This window comes from Ixodes scapularis, unplaced genomic scaffold (genome assembly GCF_016920785.2).
Source record: "Ixodes scapularis isolate PalLabHiFi unplaced genomic scaffold, ASM1692078v2 PGA_scaffold13__105_contigs__length_92229423, whole genome shotgun sequence".
Lineage (NCBI taxonomy): Eukaryota > Metazoa > Arthropoda > Arachnida > Ixodida > Ixodidae > Ixodes > Ixodes scapularis.
The window spans coordinates 47,472,220-47,490,952 of NW_024609839.1; the positions used below are offsets into that span (position 1 = coordinate 47,472,220).

An 18,733-nucleotide genomic window follows, 5' to 3' on the forward strand; every position below is an offset into this window, starting at 1 on the left:
AGATGCTAGGGATGAGCGCTGAAGATGAACTGGAGTTGGCACTGTGGGAATCTGGTGGCGAGTTCGTGAAAAAACATTTGGAGGCCACTGCTTTTCTTAACGAACTCAACAAGTGGACGAAGAAATACATACCCCACTATTATATTCGGCGCGCACAACAAAGAGCAATATGGCTTGAAAAAGCAAATGTGAAGCCACGTGTCGTAGTCCTCCACTTTGATTTCGCCGAAAACTGCAGTGGAGTATTGTGCTCCAACGTGCAGTGCAGGGATACCACTGGAAAACCAAGATGGTGACAATCTTCACCTGCGTTGCGACGACCACGAAGGGAACACTAAGTTTCGGCGTCGTGAGTGACGATACCTGTCATGATTCTGCACACGCGCTCTTTGCGCTCACAATGATTGAAGACAGGCTCGAGGAACTCTTGCCCGTTTTTTTAAAGCTAATCTATGTTTCGGACGGCGCTCCAAGCCATTTCGAAAATCGGCACCAATTACACGAATTTCAGAAGAAGTCTGTTGTCAGCAGGTGGATATACTCGGCGTCAGGGCACGGCAAAAGCGCGTGCGATGGAGTGGGTGGTGTGCTGAAGCATCATGCGTCACTGCATAACTTGAAAACAACTGAGCTGAGCTCCATAACTAACGCGCGTACGTTCGTTGAAGCCCTCGGCCAGAAAATCAAGGGGATAACGCTTCTCTTCATCGACCAAGAGGAGCTGTCTCGTTATCGGGAGCTTAAAAGGAAGGAGCGGGAGAAGGTAACCCCATCGAAAGGCATCCAATCTTCTCATGTGTGGAGCAAAGAAATGGGGGAAGGGGGAGGTGATGTGGTCCTAGAAAGAGTTTACCAAACCCCAAAATAGACAGAGCTAAATGGTGGGACCGTGAAAAGGCCGGACCGTTTCAACAGTGCGTTCATCCCTGTCCCCCTGTGAGTGCGCGCTGTGTGATCAGACGACGCGCCATAGACTTTGACACTAAACTGACTGCAATTTGGACAGAGCGAAAACTGGCTCAGAATCGCATCAACCTATTGTCTCGAAATGTGCTACGTCGAAAGATGACTATCCCTATCCCAGGTGTTCATCACTGTTTTTGTGTGAGCAGCGCCGTGTAGTATTGAAAAGGTACTGCGTCGTCTATCCGTAAACCAGACGGAATTTGGCGGTGTTCAATTCGTTTTAAAGTTTATATTTGTATTAACTTTGAGTGTATGTTATGTTAATTAGGAGTATATGAGACATTTGGTCAACACATTTTGATATATTTTATGCAATGAACATGTTTAGGCTACAACATGAAATATTACTTCCCTTCTCTGGTTACGTGTCGCATCTTGAGTTTAAAATTCCGAACTTTATATGTAATTGTCATATCTTCTTATGTCAAACAGATATGCAGTGCATATACATACGTGCGATTTAGTATCTGACGCTTAGGAAGTACGGTCTATTTTGTGCACATACGGGCTCTTTTGTAAAATAACGAGCATTTCGTGGCGTGTAAGGACGAGCATTTCGTGGCGTGTAAGGCTTCAAATGCGTTAGTCATGTGTTTAGGTTTCATTTCTATTTGCAGTGATTCATGCCAGGTTACTTAGACGTTTCCCTCGTGACTTAAGTTAAACCGTGAGTTTAGATGTTACATACTTCTCCGTCAATACATAAGGCGAAGCTCACACACCTTTCAAATCACCCCAGTGCCAAGTAAATAAATATTGTAAGGATAAATATTGTTACTTCACTTGCTTTTACGCTCAGATATTGTGGTAAGTACTAACATTAAATAGAAAACTTTACATTGGCCAGAATTCTGCTCAGCAAAGCACCTGTGCGAAGTCCCGTTCAAAACGCTCATAGCACGAGATTCGAGTCTTAATAGCGGCCATACAAACAATATATTACAATTTATGTTGGTAGTTCCTGATATACTACTATATTAACTAACTGTTAATAAAAAATGAAAAAAAATAAAAAGTGGGTTTTTTTAGAAAATCGACCCCAAACTTGCTAGTTTTTCGAAATATTCGTTTTTCAGGCATATGTAGCGCAATATATACTTGTGGCAAAATATTGAAATTATACTCAAAAGAAAGAGCATAATTGGCGCTTTACGGTGATATGAAGATCGTAAAAATATTTTGATTAGGTCACACAGCACAGCTTGCTGAACTTCGTCAAATATCGTCACAAAGAGGCGGTTTGACAAATAAAAAAAAATCATTAAGAATGTTATGAACTTATGATCTAGACGCTTAATTAGCATGAAAAAGCCTATGTCTAGAGTGTTCCCAAGAAGTTATATTGGTGTAGCGTAAAAAGTAGGGAAAAGGGATGGAGTGAAATATGGCACCTCCGATAGGCTGGAAAAACATCAATTTCCACCTTGACCGCTTCAACGGTCCATAACTTGAGAACAAAAAATCCGACGAAATAACCGTTTGCGTCTTCTTTTAATATAGGAATTGCCCCAAAACATATATTTTTTTCGTCAAAATTAAAAATTCGACCCTAAATCCGTGCCTGAGTTGAGATGAAATCACCCATATATATATATATATATATATATATATATATATATATATATATATAAACTAGGAACATCAAAACCTCGGGATCAGGAACGGACCTAAAAGCTAATTTGGGCATGTGTTATAAATGATTTAGATTGTCTCAGTTTTGAAATCTATTGCTTTAAATATAGAATTTCTGTCCTTCTTGTTCTGTGCCCTTTAGTAATCTTGGAAGAGGACGACGAGGATGATCCGTGCTGTTTTTCTTGAAAGTGTCATGCTTAGGAGAAAAAAATATGGAGTTTGATTTTACTAATCATTATTTGTATATAATATTTTAGCGGGTTTATTATTAACATTTGAATTATGTATTTACGTAAATCTTGTATCTTCTTAATATCACGAGTGCCGAGAACCGCAATGCCCACCGAAATATGTATGAATTCCAGGTGTATCTCTTATAGTTAACTATGTTTCTATCTCTTATAGTTCACTATGTTTAAGTTTTATATATTTTCTGTAACTAGAGATGTTGTATTGCTATATTATAGAAAAAAGCTGATATCTAAGGTTAGATTTAAAATCAGTGAGCCTGGGAAATATCAGCTAGTGTGTGTATGTGTGTGTATACTCATTTATAGTATAACCACACATACACGGAGCAACCGACCACTTTGACACAGTTTTTCCACTTTTTTTTGTGTGCACGCAGGTGACATAGTTATTAGACTCCGTTAGTCTTTTTATCGAGCATAGCATTACACGATAACTTGCACATCAAACTCCGCCCACCTGCCCTTGAAATTTTCAAGTGACACGATTTTAAACCAAGTTTGAACGCCAGACGGATGCAAGGTACAGCCCACTCGGCGGAGCAGACGACACAAGGGGTGAGAGGGGAGGTAATTTTTTCTCTCTCCGCTTTTTCTAGTGGAACGGTTACACCCAGTGTTGCCAGATTGGGCTATATATAGCCAAATTGGGCTACATTTTTTCTAATTGGCGTCAAAATTTCGTGGTTGGCTATGCGGCTATTTTTGGGCTATTCCTAAGGGTGCGGCGAACTCTTGTCGAACCTCGGGTTCGACGTCGAACTTTGAGGTTCCACTAGTTAATTTTCGAACTTCTAATCAATTTCGAGAAAAAAATTGTTTCTCTTTTGGCTAGTCGAGAGGAGAGAGAGGAAGGATAATGGCTTCAAACTTCTACAAACTTCGGGGTTTTCACAATGCGCAGAGAAGCAGTGCTAGCAGAGTTCAAGCGGTCTCCCCACAGCGCAAAGGAACAAATCAAACAAACATATTGCACTATTACCACAGGCCCGGTAGCGCGTCTTTTACCCGGACTTAGACTGAACTCTCCAAGCGCAGCTTTAGTGCTCATTGTAAAAATTCTTAGGCATCGCCCACTTTAAGAAAAGAAACACAATCAAAAATAGCGTGAACCAGAACGGGGGGATGCTCATATTCTTGTTCTGAGTGTTGTGCTTCTGCATTCTGTTCTTTTAGTGTATGATCATATCTCCCGGGCTTCACAATACAGCTGTCCATGTATGTTTTCTACTTCTGAAAACCTACGAAGGATGGGTCATTGTTTCACAAACTTTCATCCTTCTGAAGCTTTTTTTCTTTTCTTTTTATCAGGGGACTTAATGTACACAGAAACTGGCGCATCTGAGGGTTGAAAAATGGAATGTAACGTGTTGTTTTTACGCGTATGAAAAATTGTCAATAAAAGGCTTAAAAATCGTTGTTTTTAGTCTTGGCTATTTTGGGCTATATTTATTTTATGGCTTTGGCTATATTTGGGCTATACCTCCCAGCCGTTTGGCGGTATTTTGGTGGGACCATCTGGCAACACTGGTTACACCTGAGAACCACACTCCTCGTCTTATTTCTTTTTCATATTTGTATCAGAACATTAAAAAAAAAAAAAACAACAACATTGCGTCGGCCGGGAATCGAACCCGGGCCACCCGCGTGGCAGGCGAGTATTCTACCACTGAACCACCGACGCGCCGTTGGAAAGTCGATCAGCTACTCTCCCAGCGAACTGGGCAAGCCGCAGTGACCTCAATACTGCAGCTCTGCTGCCGGCAGGTGACAGAAGTGAAGTCCGTTTTTATTTTGGCCTTAGATTAAGCCGCGAACTACGAGGGGGCTACACCTTTGCGTCATAAACCTCTTTGGACACTTTGAACGAGGGTGCGTATACGTAACGAGCATTTAAAACATATTTACTAGTTATTGTAGGTTTCCCTCCGGACCTTTCTTCCGCAGGCTACAATTATTCCTTAAAATAAACAGTAACGACGTGTGAACGTTGGGGTTATGCAAGCGACATAAACGCAAAAGTCCCAAAGTAAAATTAGCATAAGGTGTAATTGAATAGTGAAGTTTACCCTTATGAAAAGTTAGTTTTTATAAAAAAAAAATGTGAGGTCAAATTCCTTTGAATTTCTACTTGGTCTGTATTCAAGTGGATTCGTCACAGACAAGACAAATATACGTTGGTGAAAACACAATGCGGGGTATTTATGTATTGAATAAAAGGTTAAACAAGCGCGAACAAACGGGGACAACGACGAAACACGGACGACGGGACAGGCGCTTCACTCTCAACGGGTTTCTATTAACACCATCGTCACCTATATATACACATTTCCCAAACCACATGGCACTAAATCGCCACATTCGGAGCCAACCATCCAGAAACACCATCTCACTCTGAAGAAAATACACAGACAAAGCGCTGGTGCAATTGTATTCTTTCGTTTTTTTATGTTAGAGAGATTAGAGAGGCACTTTACATTAAAAAAAAAAAAGAAAACAATTGCGTCAGCACTCCGTCTGTGTTTTTTCTCAGGAAGGAGATGGATGTTTCTAGATGGTGGTTCTGGTTGTGGGCGATAGACCCTTCCGGACAATCCTAGACCCTTCCGGACAATCCTAGACCCTTCAGGACAATCCTAGCAGATCTTTTTGCGAATGGGAATTGTGGGTCTGCTCCGATGTCGAGATCCAGAGTGGCGGCACTGTTATAAAGCGACGAGAGCAGAGAAAAGTGTGAAATATGTCGCATGGCAAACAAATATTACAAAAAGTAAAAATTAAATGTCTGTTAAATTAAAAATTTGCATACAAATTAGCTTTACGTAAGTATGGTTCAGTAGTTATAATGTATACCGACAAGCGCCGAAAAAAAAAAGAATCTTTTGAACAAAAAAGGGGGAAAGCGAAAAACACCAAAACCCGCTAAATTTAGAGGCGGATGTACAAACGGGCGGGGGGGGGGGGGGGGGGGGGGGGCTTTCGTTATAATAGTGTTTTATGACTTAAAATTGCCTGGCTCTTTAAATTACTCCTCGATTCTAATTGTGTGCGTATTGGGAAATTTAGACGTCGTCCCTTCCTTCAATAACAAGTTTGTCCGCTATTGACGTGAAAGTCTAGCAACGAGAGTAACGAACGGCCACCGGTCAAAACTGGTTGTTTGGTCAAACAACCTAACCAGGTGCTCCCCGTTCGGCGATGTCGACCGGCGGCTTCACCAACGCCTCTTGGCGCTACGATTGGCCAAGTTGTTAATCGAAAGCCGTGTTGTATTTGACTTTCATTTTTGTGTCACCCCCTTCCGCATTGACCCTTGCGTCTTGACATGGCTGGCGCTATTGGGAAATAATAACATATCTTTCCTTCTTTCGCTGACCACCTATGACGATCGGTATGAAATGAACGTGTACTTAAACGAGCTATACTCCTTATCTACTAGCTTTCGAACCCATAACAGCGCAGCTAGCAGTACACAACACCTGCCGCGAATGGCGCCTCTGACCACGGCAACGGTGGTAGGAAGGCGATTTTCGTGCCCGTAATGCATTACTTCAAGCTGACTGAACACAGCCTATATGTCTAATTAATTGTTTTCCGGGTGTTCTATATAGGGTGGTTCAAGTCACCAGGCTCGATCTAAAATGGACCGTAAAAATCGAAGCCCGCACGTAGCCATCAAAACTTTTCGGCAGAGGTATACTTCACAGGTCGGTTTTTTCTTGTAAAATTACAAAGCGTGGTTCTCTTCTAGTAAAAAATAGGGCCAAGAAACTTGCCAGGGTCTATGGCGGGCGGCGACCCAGATGACCAAGACCAGTAGCGGGATGTGTTTGGCGTTCGTATTGATAGATGGCGTCGGGAGCAGCGTCTGAAGGTGCAGCCGACCAGCGAAAGAAAGCAGCGACACGCAGACGAAATCCGTTGGCAGCAAAAGCGCCGCCAATATACAGACGCGTTTTTTTTTTTACTTTAAGTTTTGATTTTATTGTTCGCATTTATTTTTTAACCGAAGGTACATTTCAAAAAGATTATATTCATTTTAATAGCGAGTTCGTTTCACGGCACTCGTGCCCACGCGTGCCCACTCGCAGCGTGGAACGGGTTCGTTTCGGCCGGCACTCCACAAGTGGTTGCACTCTCCGAGTTCGTTTCAGCGCTGACACCCCACGCTGCACCGAGAAAATCGGGAGTGCGCCAAAATGCAATCCCGTCATGCCTCGCTCCGGCGGGGCTGGCGAGGAGCGGGAGCAGACGACGAGGGTTCGTCGGCTACGATGTGTCGCGGAACCGAACGGGAAAAAAAGTAGATTTTCTGATAAAAATCGGGTCCCGCGGGCCACGAAATCAAACGCGAGCTTGAATTGTGAGCGTCTGCTATTTCCCGAAGAAAGCAATTGACAACCCGTGATTTATTTGCAGGTTTTAAATCGCTCTGTTGCCGTACAAACGCTGAAATATACCAGTGTGTAAAGAAATGCTCAATACAAACGTAACAGCGGCCCCCGAGATGTCTATCACCATCCGTGTGCGGGTGAAAAATTTAACATTTGTCGACAAAACTCCCCCAGCAGAAACCTCTGACTACCCAATAAGCATCAGAGAAAGCTAAAGATGGTAACTTTACCCCAGGATTGGGCAACATCATCATGTTTAACATTTACCTACGTCAGATAACTTGCAACGTCGTATCTTGTTCGAGAAAGCTCTCGTTCTCGGCGCCCTCACCAAGGCTAATATCTGATCCACCTATAATGACGATCCAAATCGAAAGTCCCAGTTTTGCTGGATATTCCAACAGGCTAGTTTTAAGCCGTACCCTTTCAGTGGTTCACGCATAATACCATGCTCAAACGGATCAAGCTTCCGCTCGGACAGCATCATCAGTTTTCTTCAGTGTAAACGGTTATAAGAATAACCAGCTGCTTTGTAGACAGCTGGTTGCGGAAATTTACGCCGTCTGTAACTACCTCTACGGCAGCCGAGCTGCTTGAAGTCATCGCAACTATAAACTACAGGTTGCAGCGACCAACGTTCGTAGATAAACGTTGGTAGCGACTGCATTCACGCATTCCCGCGCATCACTCCGAACAGAAAGGCGCTAGTTTCGGTTTGAAGTCGGTGCCTTTTCTACAACATAGATGGCGGCAGCATCAGTCTTCTGCACTCGGTGCATTTGGCGAGTTCGTTTGAGTCCAGTTTTCCGTGCAACACTCTGTGAGTGCGATGCATTCTGGGAGAGAACTCGAACGGTGCCAGTGCGTGTGAAACGAACTCGCTATAATAAACCACGGTGGTCCCGAACCGTCGCGATAAGGAGGTAGCGCCATCTACCAATATGAACGCTAAACACACCCGCTACTGTACCCCCGTCGTCCGGGTTGCTGTCCGCCGTAGACCCTGGCAAGTTCCTTGGCCTTAATTTTTTACAGAAAGAGAGCTACGCTTTCTAATTTTACAAGAAAAAAACCGGCCTGTGAATTACATCTCTGACGAAAGTTTAGATTGCTACGTGCAGGCGTCGATTTTTACGGTCCATTCTAGATCGAGCCTCGTGACTTGGGCAACCCTATATATATTCTTTATCCGCATTGCGCTCTAGACGGCACTATCGGCGACGTGTTGTAGTTTCCTGTTCCTTTCTGTTGAATCAGTTCTGATATCAAAGAAACGAGTTTCCCTCGGTATCTTTTCAAGGACTCCCCTAACACTCTCTCGCTTCAGTGCCTCGTTCATTCCCTTGTCTGTTGGCGATGTAGCCCTTATGCGCCTGCTATCTTAGGCAGTAATTACAATTGGAAAAATAAAAAAAAGGAGAAAAAATACTAAGCGAAAGAGACGGCATGCAGAGCTGGTCTTAAATCTTTAACTTGCTAAAAAAAAATATGACAAGAGGACAATGAAATTTCATTGTCCTCTTGTCATATTTTTTTTTTTTTTTCGTAGAGACGGCGTTGGAATTGTGGTATATAAGGCGTGTACGAAATAAACTTTACAGCTGAGTTTGAGACGTTGCGTCCTCTTTTTCTACCTTCTGGGCCCGTTTGCTCGAAGCTGGTTAACTAACCGCGGTTAACCGGATTTCCCTACGAGGGGGAATTTTAGGTCACGTGACCTGCAGAGTAGGGACGCCGGAGTAAAATAGTACCTAGCATCAGACAATATGTCCAATATGGCTGCTACGGCCGCTCGTCACGCTTGGGAACATTTATTTTTACGAAGATGCGTCATCCTCGTGTCACGAAAAGGACATTTCAACACAAAGTCTACTGTCGGAGTTGACGGCGAGCATGCTGTGGGAGCAGGGCCACGCCTGACTGGTTTCGTCGAGTTTGAATAACATCACGCACCGCCCTCTGAAGTGGACTTGTTTTATTGAATGCTACAGTCAGCGGGATCTTCAAAACGTATATCCTAGGTAAGTGCCGCGATGTTTCACGAGAAAGTTATGAGATTGTACCGCTATCAAAATTTCATGTCAGCAGAACTTGCGTTGTAATCAACGTCCAGCTTTCTTTTCTTTTTTTCACTTTTAAAACCTACCTCGAGCCCCAATCGCATGTTAGTGCAACAAATCTCTCTCCGAAAAACGGCCTCTAATCGCGGAGTCTGGTTTATAGTACAGTTCGTCGTGTTTTGTATTTGCAGCGCATCCACAACACCGACGACCCCCTTTAGCGACGGTTCAACGAAGGCAAGATGCAAACTAAAAACTTCCCTCAGAAGCAAAGATCCGTTACCTCAACAGAAGCTGCCGGCACGGATGCCGGCACGGCATTCCATCGAACTTCGGTACTGTCGTCTGCGAACTTGTACAACTGGAAAATAAACAAAGCTTCTATCGGAAAAGAAGTGTGCATATTTTCTCTTGCGCTTGTCTTTCTTCAATTTATTTTGTTTCAGATAACTAGATGTCTTATTAGGATTATAAAGAGAGACATAATTACGTAGCAGACGATCACAACCAATCTGAAATCTAAAATGAGTCAGGCGAATGCAAGCATCACCGTGAAACGGCAGAGGAATTGGTCATTGGATGAACAATTAGAACTAATTCGGGCAGTGGGGGAGAGGAAACATCAAATTATGGGCAAGTTCAGTGCTACGGTCACGACCCAAACAAAAAGGCAGGCATGGGACGAAATTTACAGAGCCATGGGCTGTTTGCGCACCCCAGACCAGCTACAACAGTGCTGGAGAAACCTCCTAAAAAAGACTAGACAACTCTACAGCTTATTCAAGAAGCATGAACAGCGCACCGGTAAGTTCATTGTGTTCTTAAGTTCAAAAGATATTGCATTGCTTTAGTGATAATACATGAGCAACCAAACCTAGAAACGTGAATGTGGACATTTGTATATTCGTTCACATTTGCCCTCTGCTGGGAGTCGACTTTTCACCTTCCTTGAACAGCAGCAAAAGCAGTGTTACAGCATCAGAAAACAATTTATTCCAGTTTATGTACAAGTTCTGCACAGGCTGTATGGAACTTGTAAAACAGTTTAGTGGAAGACCCAAAACTTCGGACAAAATATTAAAACAGATTATAAGAGAGCACAATGGTAAAGGCCGACAGGCCAAACTGTAAGAAAGTAAAAATTGCACGATTACACAGTCCACAGTTTCAGCAGTGTTATCTAGCAGTTAATGAATGTTTAAAAGAATGTCTCATGCAGTATTTGTTTATTTTAATTTTCCCATGAAAGTTCCATTTACATACTTGGTTGAACAGTGAACCCCACCTCCTCTGTTTTTGCTCGTAACTCGAGTAAGTAAGAGTCGAGACGAAATTACTACGCCTTAATTCATAGGTGCTGGGCCAAACCCCCACGTCCTGACGCCCCTCGTCGAGGCCGTCCTCGAAGTGATCGGCGAGGACTCGCCCAACCTGTGCGGGTTGGAGGCCACCATAGGTGACACGGAAGAGTAGGTGACTGGTTTCTAGACCCGATTGTGTGAAGAGTAAATGGTTTTAAGGAACCGGTCACAGTAATGCAGAACTGTCGTTCCAGGCGAGGTTCTAAAAGACGAGGACAAATGATGATAAGATGGGCATGTTGCCATTTGAATGGCATTACTGCCGAGTACTTTTATATAAAGACCAGAGGCCGGATGCCCGAAACTTTCTTACAACAAAGTTACAAACATTTCAGTATTCCCGAAGCAAAATGTTTGTAAGTTTTGCGCAAGTTCTGACGAAATCCGTAGCTTGCGCAAAACTTACGATCTTTGTGCTTCGGGAATACTTAAAAGTTCGTAAATTTGTCATAAGATAAATCTACTAACTTTTTTGTCGTAAGAAAGTTCCGGGAATCTGGCTTCAGTTCTATTTCAACAACAAAAGCTCAAAGGCGGTTCGAAATATAAGTCACGAAACCGTCTTCCAGAGTGCACTCTAAGATCTGACGAGGCACCAGCGCTACCACATTTCTAATTATTTTCAACAAGGCTGAAACAGTTTCACCGAAGCTACAAATTCATGCAATAACACGGCATGCAATGAGAAATCAGGTGGTAAAGCTGTTTATTACCATCTTATAGAAATTAAATGCAACAAAGTGGCAATGGCTTTTCTTTAATGCTAACTGTAGCACGCTTTCAATATGCAAATTAAAAGATCACACACAGTACAACCATCCTGTTGCTTGTTTTACCAACTTAGGAAAATTGGCTCAAACATTAACTTCATTCTGGTCAAGAAGTTAACTACCCCCATGATGGTAACCTGTGTGAGTGAAATCAATACCAGTGAAGCTATGTGCTGTAATGTTTGAAGTTGTCCTATAAATGTGCAGTGCATTGTGGTTTGACTGGACATGTGACCACTAAATTTATGAACTGTTAATCGCATAGCTACACAGCTGCATTCTAACCTTTAGAATGCAGCTGTGTGCTCTTCACAACCAAATGCACATTTTCCTACACCATGTACTGGGCAATTGTGCAAGAAGTAACAACACTGCGCTCCGACCTCAAGCCTGTGCGTCAGTGTATAAACCAACTTGGCTCACAAACTTCGTCCTCTGTACCAACCCGTATGAATGAATTTTGGCGCAGCATCGGTGTCTTTTTCAGGGTTACAAACTTTGCACAGTGTGTTCTCTTTGCCCATGCTGACAAGAACAAAACCTGACCACTTTTTACACATGAATTTGTCGCAGTGACAGCTCCAGGGGAATAGATCCACAGCCTGGTCCCTCTGGGAGCGGAGCAAGTGCGGCAGTGCTGCACGAGAGTCGGCCGCTGGAGGCGGTGCAGCGGGCTCCAACAAATGTGCCATACAGCCGACGTTGGTGCCGGGAGGCTTCACAGCGCTTCTTGCAGGAGACAGAAAGGCAGCAGCAGCTCGAGGGAGCTAATCTCCTGCTGGAGAAGGAGAGCACAGAAATGGTTAAGCAAGCTGCCACGGCAAGAATTGCAGCAGCAACTGCTGCCGAGGAGTTCTACCAGCAGTCAAAAAAATTACTAGAGGACCAAAAAAATTTAATTCAACTGGAAACACAGCGTGCAGAATTGGAAATCAAATTGCTAAAAAAACAATTAGGAGAAGAGTAAACATTGACATATTACGCTGTTTTTAATTTTCATTTTGAATGTATATATATATGACAAAGCCAACACAGCTGCTGATAAATAAAATCCACTTTACTTGCAACTGTATATTTCTAGATTCAGATCTGCTATACTCTGTCTCGTCCTACGATGGACTAAAGCCCAATGCTACACGCCGCCGGGTCCAATCACGAGCCTGTTTGAAACCATGTGGTATATTTGCTCCGTCAAACATATCGGTGCGCCGAAACGTGTCATGCGAAGACAAGTTTTTCATCTGCTTATCGAGAACTAACGGCGGCTCCGCCTGCTTGCAGGGTTTTTGCTCTAGTTCCTTGTCACAGCACGAATAGTTGCGACGCTCAAGAAATCTTGACTGCTGATCCATCTCCGTGTGCTCTGTCCGTACCGCCGTCAGCCTCGTATGCGCCTCAGTTGCCGCTAAGACTAAAAGCCTGCCTTGCATGTACTCATCGGAAGATCGTCTGGCTAATTTTATCATTTGCCTAATTTATCTTCGTATCTCCCTGAACCATAGCCTATGGTATTCGTGTTCCCGCTGCGCCGGGGTAATCGGCAGCAGTAGTCAAGCGTAATATGTGGGGACGGCGTGGGCGAAAATTCTACTCTCTTCCAACCTAACGCAGAAACAACATTTGGTATTCCAATGTTTGATCAATTAAAAACAAGCAGAATGCACTGGTACTCAAGACCATGCAAAGCAGCATGTGCAATATATTGGTATACTTACGCTCAACCGAAGAACTGGCTGACGATGGCATCCCGAGCCTCGTTGCTTTCATCACGGCCCGCTGCCACGGGCTCGACGGGAACCTCTTCGGGGAGGACAGTCCTTGGCATGCTGCAGGGGTATGTCTTGGCCAGGTTGTGCAGGACACAGCAGGCAACAGTGATGTCGCAGCATCTCTCTGGCTGCATCCTCAACTCAGCATGGAGGCAATGAAATCTCCGCTTGAGCTGGCCTATTGTCCTGCACAGTGTATAAATAGAGCAAGATCTGTTATCCTTTTGAAGTGGTTTATAAGAACATCTAATGAGATCAGCATGCGATGTCTATCATCGCTCCAGCCCATCGAAAACATGGTATTATGCCTAATAGTTAATATTTTTGTTGGAATATTTTAACATAGTAATGAAATGCAGATTTTGTTAAAGATTTCAGTGATGTGATTGGTCTGAGTCATTTTGGAGCAGCCCTTGGAGCAGTCAAAAGTCAATTATGGTGCAACAAAAAGAATGTTTGTAGCATAAGCGCACATTCATTTTTATTGATACCAATGCAAACATCACGTCAAGATTAATTTTTCGGCCTGTCCAACTAAAGGGCAAAGTCTACGTTGCCTTCTCACATACGTTCAAACCTTTGTTAGCATCAACTGCGCAGCAAGAGTTCCTCAAACACAAAACTATAGCGTTCAGTTGCGTGGAGAAGCACCATGACAGGGTAACAAAAAGGTGAGTGATGAAGGACAGCACAAACTCCTTTAAATGGTTATTTTAGGTACTGAATGCCACTAAATTAGTACAATAACATTGGTCACATAAACTGATGTTTCCTTCAAGTTCTAGAGGTTGTAATAAAACTGCAATTTATAAATGAGATAAAAAAACAAAGCAATTATCATTTGATTATCAACATAAATTACATTTTATCTGTAGAACTTCAGAGCAAAAACGGCATGTGAACGAAACTTAAAAACAAACCCGCCGAACTCATTCAGGCTCTTCCTGAGATTTCATCCACTGCTCCTGTCAATTTAGTTCTAATCTACTCACACCTACAGAAAATTGATAGCTAAACAAATGAGTTGGCATAAATAAATAAACATGCATAAGAGCATATATAAATGCTCTTGCAATACCAAAGTACCCTTACTAAATCTCGAAATTGGAAAAGGTGCCGCCGGGATCTTGTAATCCATCATATTTACGAGCCGAAGTTGTGTTCAGGAATTGTGTTGAGTCTCACTTTGGAGGAGAGCTTTCTCCTTAACACAGGGTCCGCTGCAGAGAAGCAAGACATACAAAGTTGCGATGCCTACTCCGTGGTGTTTGCTTCTTTGCAGTACACCGGTGCGTGGTGAAAAGCGCATTCAACGACACTATAGTCCGTTGCAACCTAAGAACGAAGGGCGAGGGTAAGACGGGTTGGGGAGGAGGAAGCAGGCGGAACGCTAAAGAGAGAAGGAGGTTTCCCCCTCTCTTCTCTAGCGTTCCGTCTGCTTCCTCCTCCCCGGCCTGTCTTACCCTCGCCCTTCGTTCTTAGGTTGCAACGGACTATAGCTAACCCTCCAGAATGAACAGACGACTAACATAAAAATTATTGCGAAACTTCCAGATATTGCCTGTCATTCATACGAAATGTGATGGAATGGTATCGTATACGAGACTATAATCAAAAGTTTTGAAAACCTGAAAACTTGCGTAAGCATATCGTGACGGTCCGGCCGGGCAGCGAAGCCCGAGCTATTATATTTTCAGTATTATTAAAATGAAAATAAGTTTTGGTGCTACGTTGGTGCAAATTTCTCACATTGTTGTTAAATGTAGCAGGACGTAGCAGGGTAATCACTTTGGCGCAAATGGCGCAGCAATCCCATCACAGATATAATGAAAATGTTCTTCGCAAAAACTTGCAAGGAAAATTGCAGTTTGAGATAAGCAGTATTTAATAAGATATGCTTGAATAAGTCTGTACACAAACTGTCTAAAAACAAAACCTGCCTAAGCCAGTGTTTTTTTTTCACATTGCAAGCTGTTTTTTTTTTCTAAGAATTGCTTTACATTTAGGCAATATAGAGTAACAAAAAAAATTAACTGCTATTGTTTGAAATGTGTAAACAGCTAGTAAAAACCTGTAGGTTAATAAACCCAGTCATACAGGAAGGATATGTTTCAGAGAAGTTCTAACTTCTATTCTGGAGTTTATACAGAAAAGAGCAAATGAAATATAACAATTATTGTGAATATAGAGTTAACTGGCTAATGGTTGAATTTTGTGAATTGATGTTCTTCATTCCCACAATGCTGGCTAACCTTAGAATAAACATTTCAGGCTATGGCAGTAGGTTATAGCCCGTAGTATAAATAAGGTATAGTAGAGATACGCCTTCCTCTCCTTGCTTCTGAGCAGCCGTAGCCTACTATGCAAGAACATAAAAATGGCAACAAATGTAAAGCTCAGGCACAACCACATAAAAAAGGTTAGGTGCCTCAAGGTACCGAAACACTGAACCGTCGAACCAGGACGCATAGCCTGGCTTTACCGTTCCACGATGCTCCTCGTTGTGCTATGTGACGCACTGTAGGCGACCTCCGCTGCTGATGACGGAGACAGGAAGGGCGTCATCAGCCATGGCTTGCAGGTGTAGCCGCTGTCTCCAAGCAGTAGGCCCTCGTAAACGCCATCGGCCAGCTTGCCTGACAACGAGCCCTCGGTGAATATCCTAGAGTTGTGGGTGCTTCCAGGCCATTTTGCAACCACATTGCGGATACGGTAAAAGACGTCAACCACTAACTGTACATTTATTGAATGGTACAGATGGCGGTTAACGTACACCTCCTCATGCACTTGTGGCGCCTGTATCCGAATGTGAGTGCCATCAACAGCACCCACGACCGAAGGAAACCCACCGATCTCAAAGAAGGCCTGTTGTAAGGCATGACCCTCAGCTTCACCTGGCCACCTGCATTGTAGATGGATTTGAGTGAGTCTGTAGCACTATGACATTAACAGTGACAGTTTTGTTGTTATGATCACATGCTTCAAAATAACACAGCTATCATTCGTCGTCATCAATAGTGAGCAATAAAAGCCTCGTCTGCACAATGACAGTACTCAGTAGCCGCAAGACTAGCTCAGTAGCAACAAGTGCATAGTTGGGAGTGCAGAAACCAGGCTGTTTGTAAATGTCTGCACTCCTACTTTATTTGTAGATTAGTTGAATTTGCACCTGCACCAATAATAGGTACTAAGGGAGTCATTTTGTACACTCCAGTTGGTTCGTGTAATTTTACTGCCCAGTTCACTGGTCTGCATGTCACGCTCATTACCAAAAAACAAATATCGAGTGCTGAAGCAACACTTTTAATGATCCTTTAGGGAGGTACCAGTATACGTGGGGATCGATGCGCTGGCAGATATTCAGGCTAGCAAGCCTACAGCTTAGGAAACAAAAACGAAAGGGTCATTGCGCAGGTGGTGCGCCGTAAATAAATTGCAGAATAGGTGTGCGGAGAAGACCATCTTTAACGAATTCGGGGGTTTCAGCGAACACAATTCACGCACCGAAATTTCTATACAAAGGGTTTCTGAAATAATGGTGATTGCTCATCGAGCAATCTAGGCCCAGGCTTTTTTTCTCGGAAAACTGGCCTGCACATGCGCCTAATATCGGGACGCACCAGAGATGCTCCAGACCACTTACCCTATGAAGTCTTGGGCACGACGTGCCAAGGCCTGAGTCACCCGCCTCACAGTCCGCGAAGCAGTGGAGACGTGCACACGGATGTAGTCCCCTGCGGTGATGAGGAAGTTCCCCGTGGCGTAGAACTGTAAGGCGACAATGACCTGCTGCTCTGCAGGGGAGGCACTCACTTGATCGAATGACGTTTTAGCGAACGCCCACGTTTCATCGAACGACACTTTAGCGAATAGTCGGACGCCGCGAAGCGGCGTTTTCGGGTGGGCCAAGTGAGTTCATATTTTTGTAATGAGTTGCCGCAGACTGTCGCCGCGAAGCGGCGTAAAGCGCAGCGCGACGGATGGGTTAACGCGCGCCCCCGTTATTCGCTAAAACGAGCATTCGCTCAAATGTCGCCGTTCGCTAAAATGTCATTCGCTCTTGTGATATGGACCCGCCCGCGCGACCGAATCGAAAGCGCTCCTGCAGTTCGTCCTCATCGAACTCCTCCAAAGGGTTCAAGCGGTCACGGAACACACGCTGCCGTCCCATCATCACAACAGCGTACTGGGCGAACACGCGCTCTCTTCGATGTCGGCGTCGCGTCACAGTCGACATTGCGTCCCTTATCTTCACCAATCCGTCCGCAAATCAGTTGTCAGTCAGTCCGGTAGTCAGTCGGCGAGCGAGTCGGAGGGTCGGTTGGGCAAACGGCAGGAGAAGACAAACAGTGAAAATCAGGTGATAACTAAAGCGCGGGAAACGTGCGTCGCAAAACACGGAGAACAAAACAACCAAAAACAACGAATCTATAAAGACTGTTGCCAGACCCGAAATCAACGCTGCAAACTTATGCTGTGTTTGGCGGCACAATAGATGCATCAAGATATTTATTATTTTTTTAAAGTACATATATATTTTCATGCATAAAAAGAAACATTGTGATACGATGTTGTTTTTATTTTTCTTAATAAAGACAAAACTAGCAAAAACGTTTCTTAAAAGGCTATTGTTTGCTTCGACCGGAAGGTGGCGGGAGCTACCGCATAATAATAACACGGAGAAATTGTGCGTTGAGTTTTTGTCGAACGCGGCTAGGTACTCGGATGTACCTAGGTAGGGAAACGCGGTTAACTTTTAACCGCGGTTAGAGTTAACCAGCTTCGAGCAAACGGGCCCTGTTGTGTTCTCCTTTCTGCCCGAGTCTCAGGTTTGAAATCATGTTCAAGTCATTCCCACTTTAAGAAACAAACTAACCACGAAAAGCTTTTTTTTTTCTTTTTTTACGAAAATGGTTATATAATGAGGTCTTCTAATGATGTCTCGTCTTGGTGAAATGACAATAATTAACCTTCGTCTTTGACGTCACACTCATTCGTAACGTCAGATCTAGTCTTGACGTTACATATCTTCGCAAAGACCGCCCCCCCCCCCCCCCCCCTTCCCCTCGTTCTCCCCAAGCCTGACTCACAAATCCGACCGAACGCTGTTATATCCGCAACGAAAAAAAAAAGCACAATAAACAGCGTAAAATAGAATACAGCATTTTCTGTAATTTTGAGAACCACCGGCTCAGGGATGCAATCCCACTCGATGGAGGCGAAGGAAAGGAAACAGCGATATAACTGGAAGTTACTGAAAGGTAAGAGAAGCCTATTAATCGCAACACTAATAGCGTTATATATACCGAAGAACAAAGCAGTGAACTACGATTAAACATGGACTCAAACTTCAAAGAAAGGAAAATGTTTTACAATGTTTATATTACGTAAAACAGCCTTTCTTACATTTGAAAAGCGCCAGAAAACAAAAACAACAGAAAAAATAGACGAAACGTTGTCCTTGTTTTCTGGCGCTTTTCGAATCTAAGATGTACCAACTTGCCCAACTCCAGATTCTTCTACAGTATTT

At 43.6% G+C, this 18,733-nt stretch overlaps 1 long non-coding RNA gene and 1 other non-coding gene across 3 annotated transcripts; both read right to left on the bottom strand.

Annotated features, from left to right (window-relative positions):
• Positions 1–4,462: 4,462 nt before the first annotated feature.
• Positions 4,463–4,533, bottom strand: Trnag-gcc. The gene has a single exon. It is a non-coding gene; the product is annotated as a tRNA-Gly (tRNA).
• A 6,820-nt stretch (positions 4,534–11,353) lies between these two features.
• LOC121835542 lies at positions 11,354–15,720 on the bottom strand. 2 transcript variants are annotated; one of them, XR_006077662.1, is made up of 3 exons: positions 15,686–15,720; positions 13,150–13,389; positions 11,354–12,212 (listed from the first exon to the last, which is right to left on the bottom strand). It is a non-coding gene; the product is annotated as an uncharacterized LOC121835542 (long non-coding RNA). The 2 variants fall into 2 exon arrangements; XR_006077663.1 differs by lacking the exon at positions 15,686–15,720 and adding an exon at positions 14,296–14,577 and having other exon boundaries at positions 12,085–12,212.
• Positions 15,721–18,733: the final 3,013 nt, after the last annotated feature.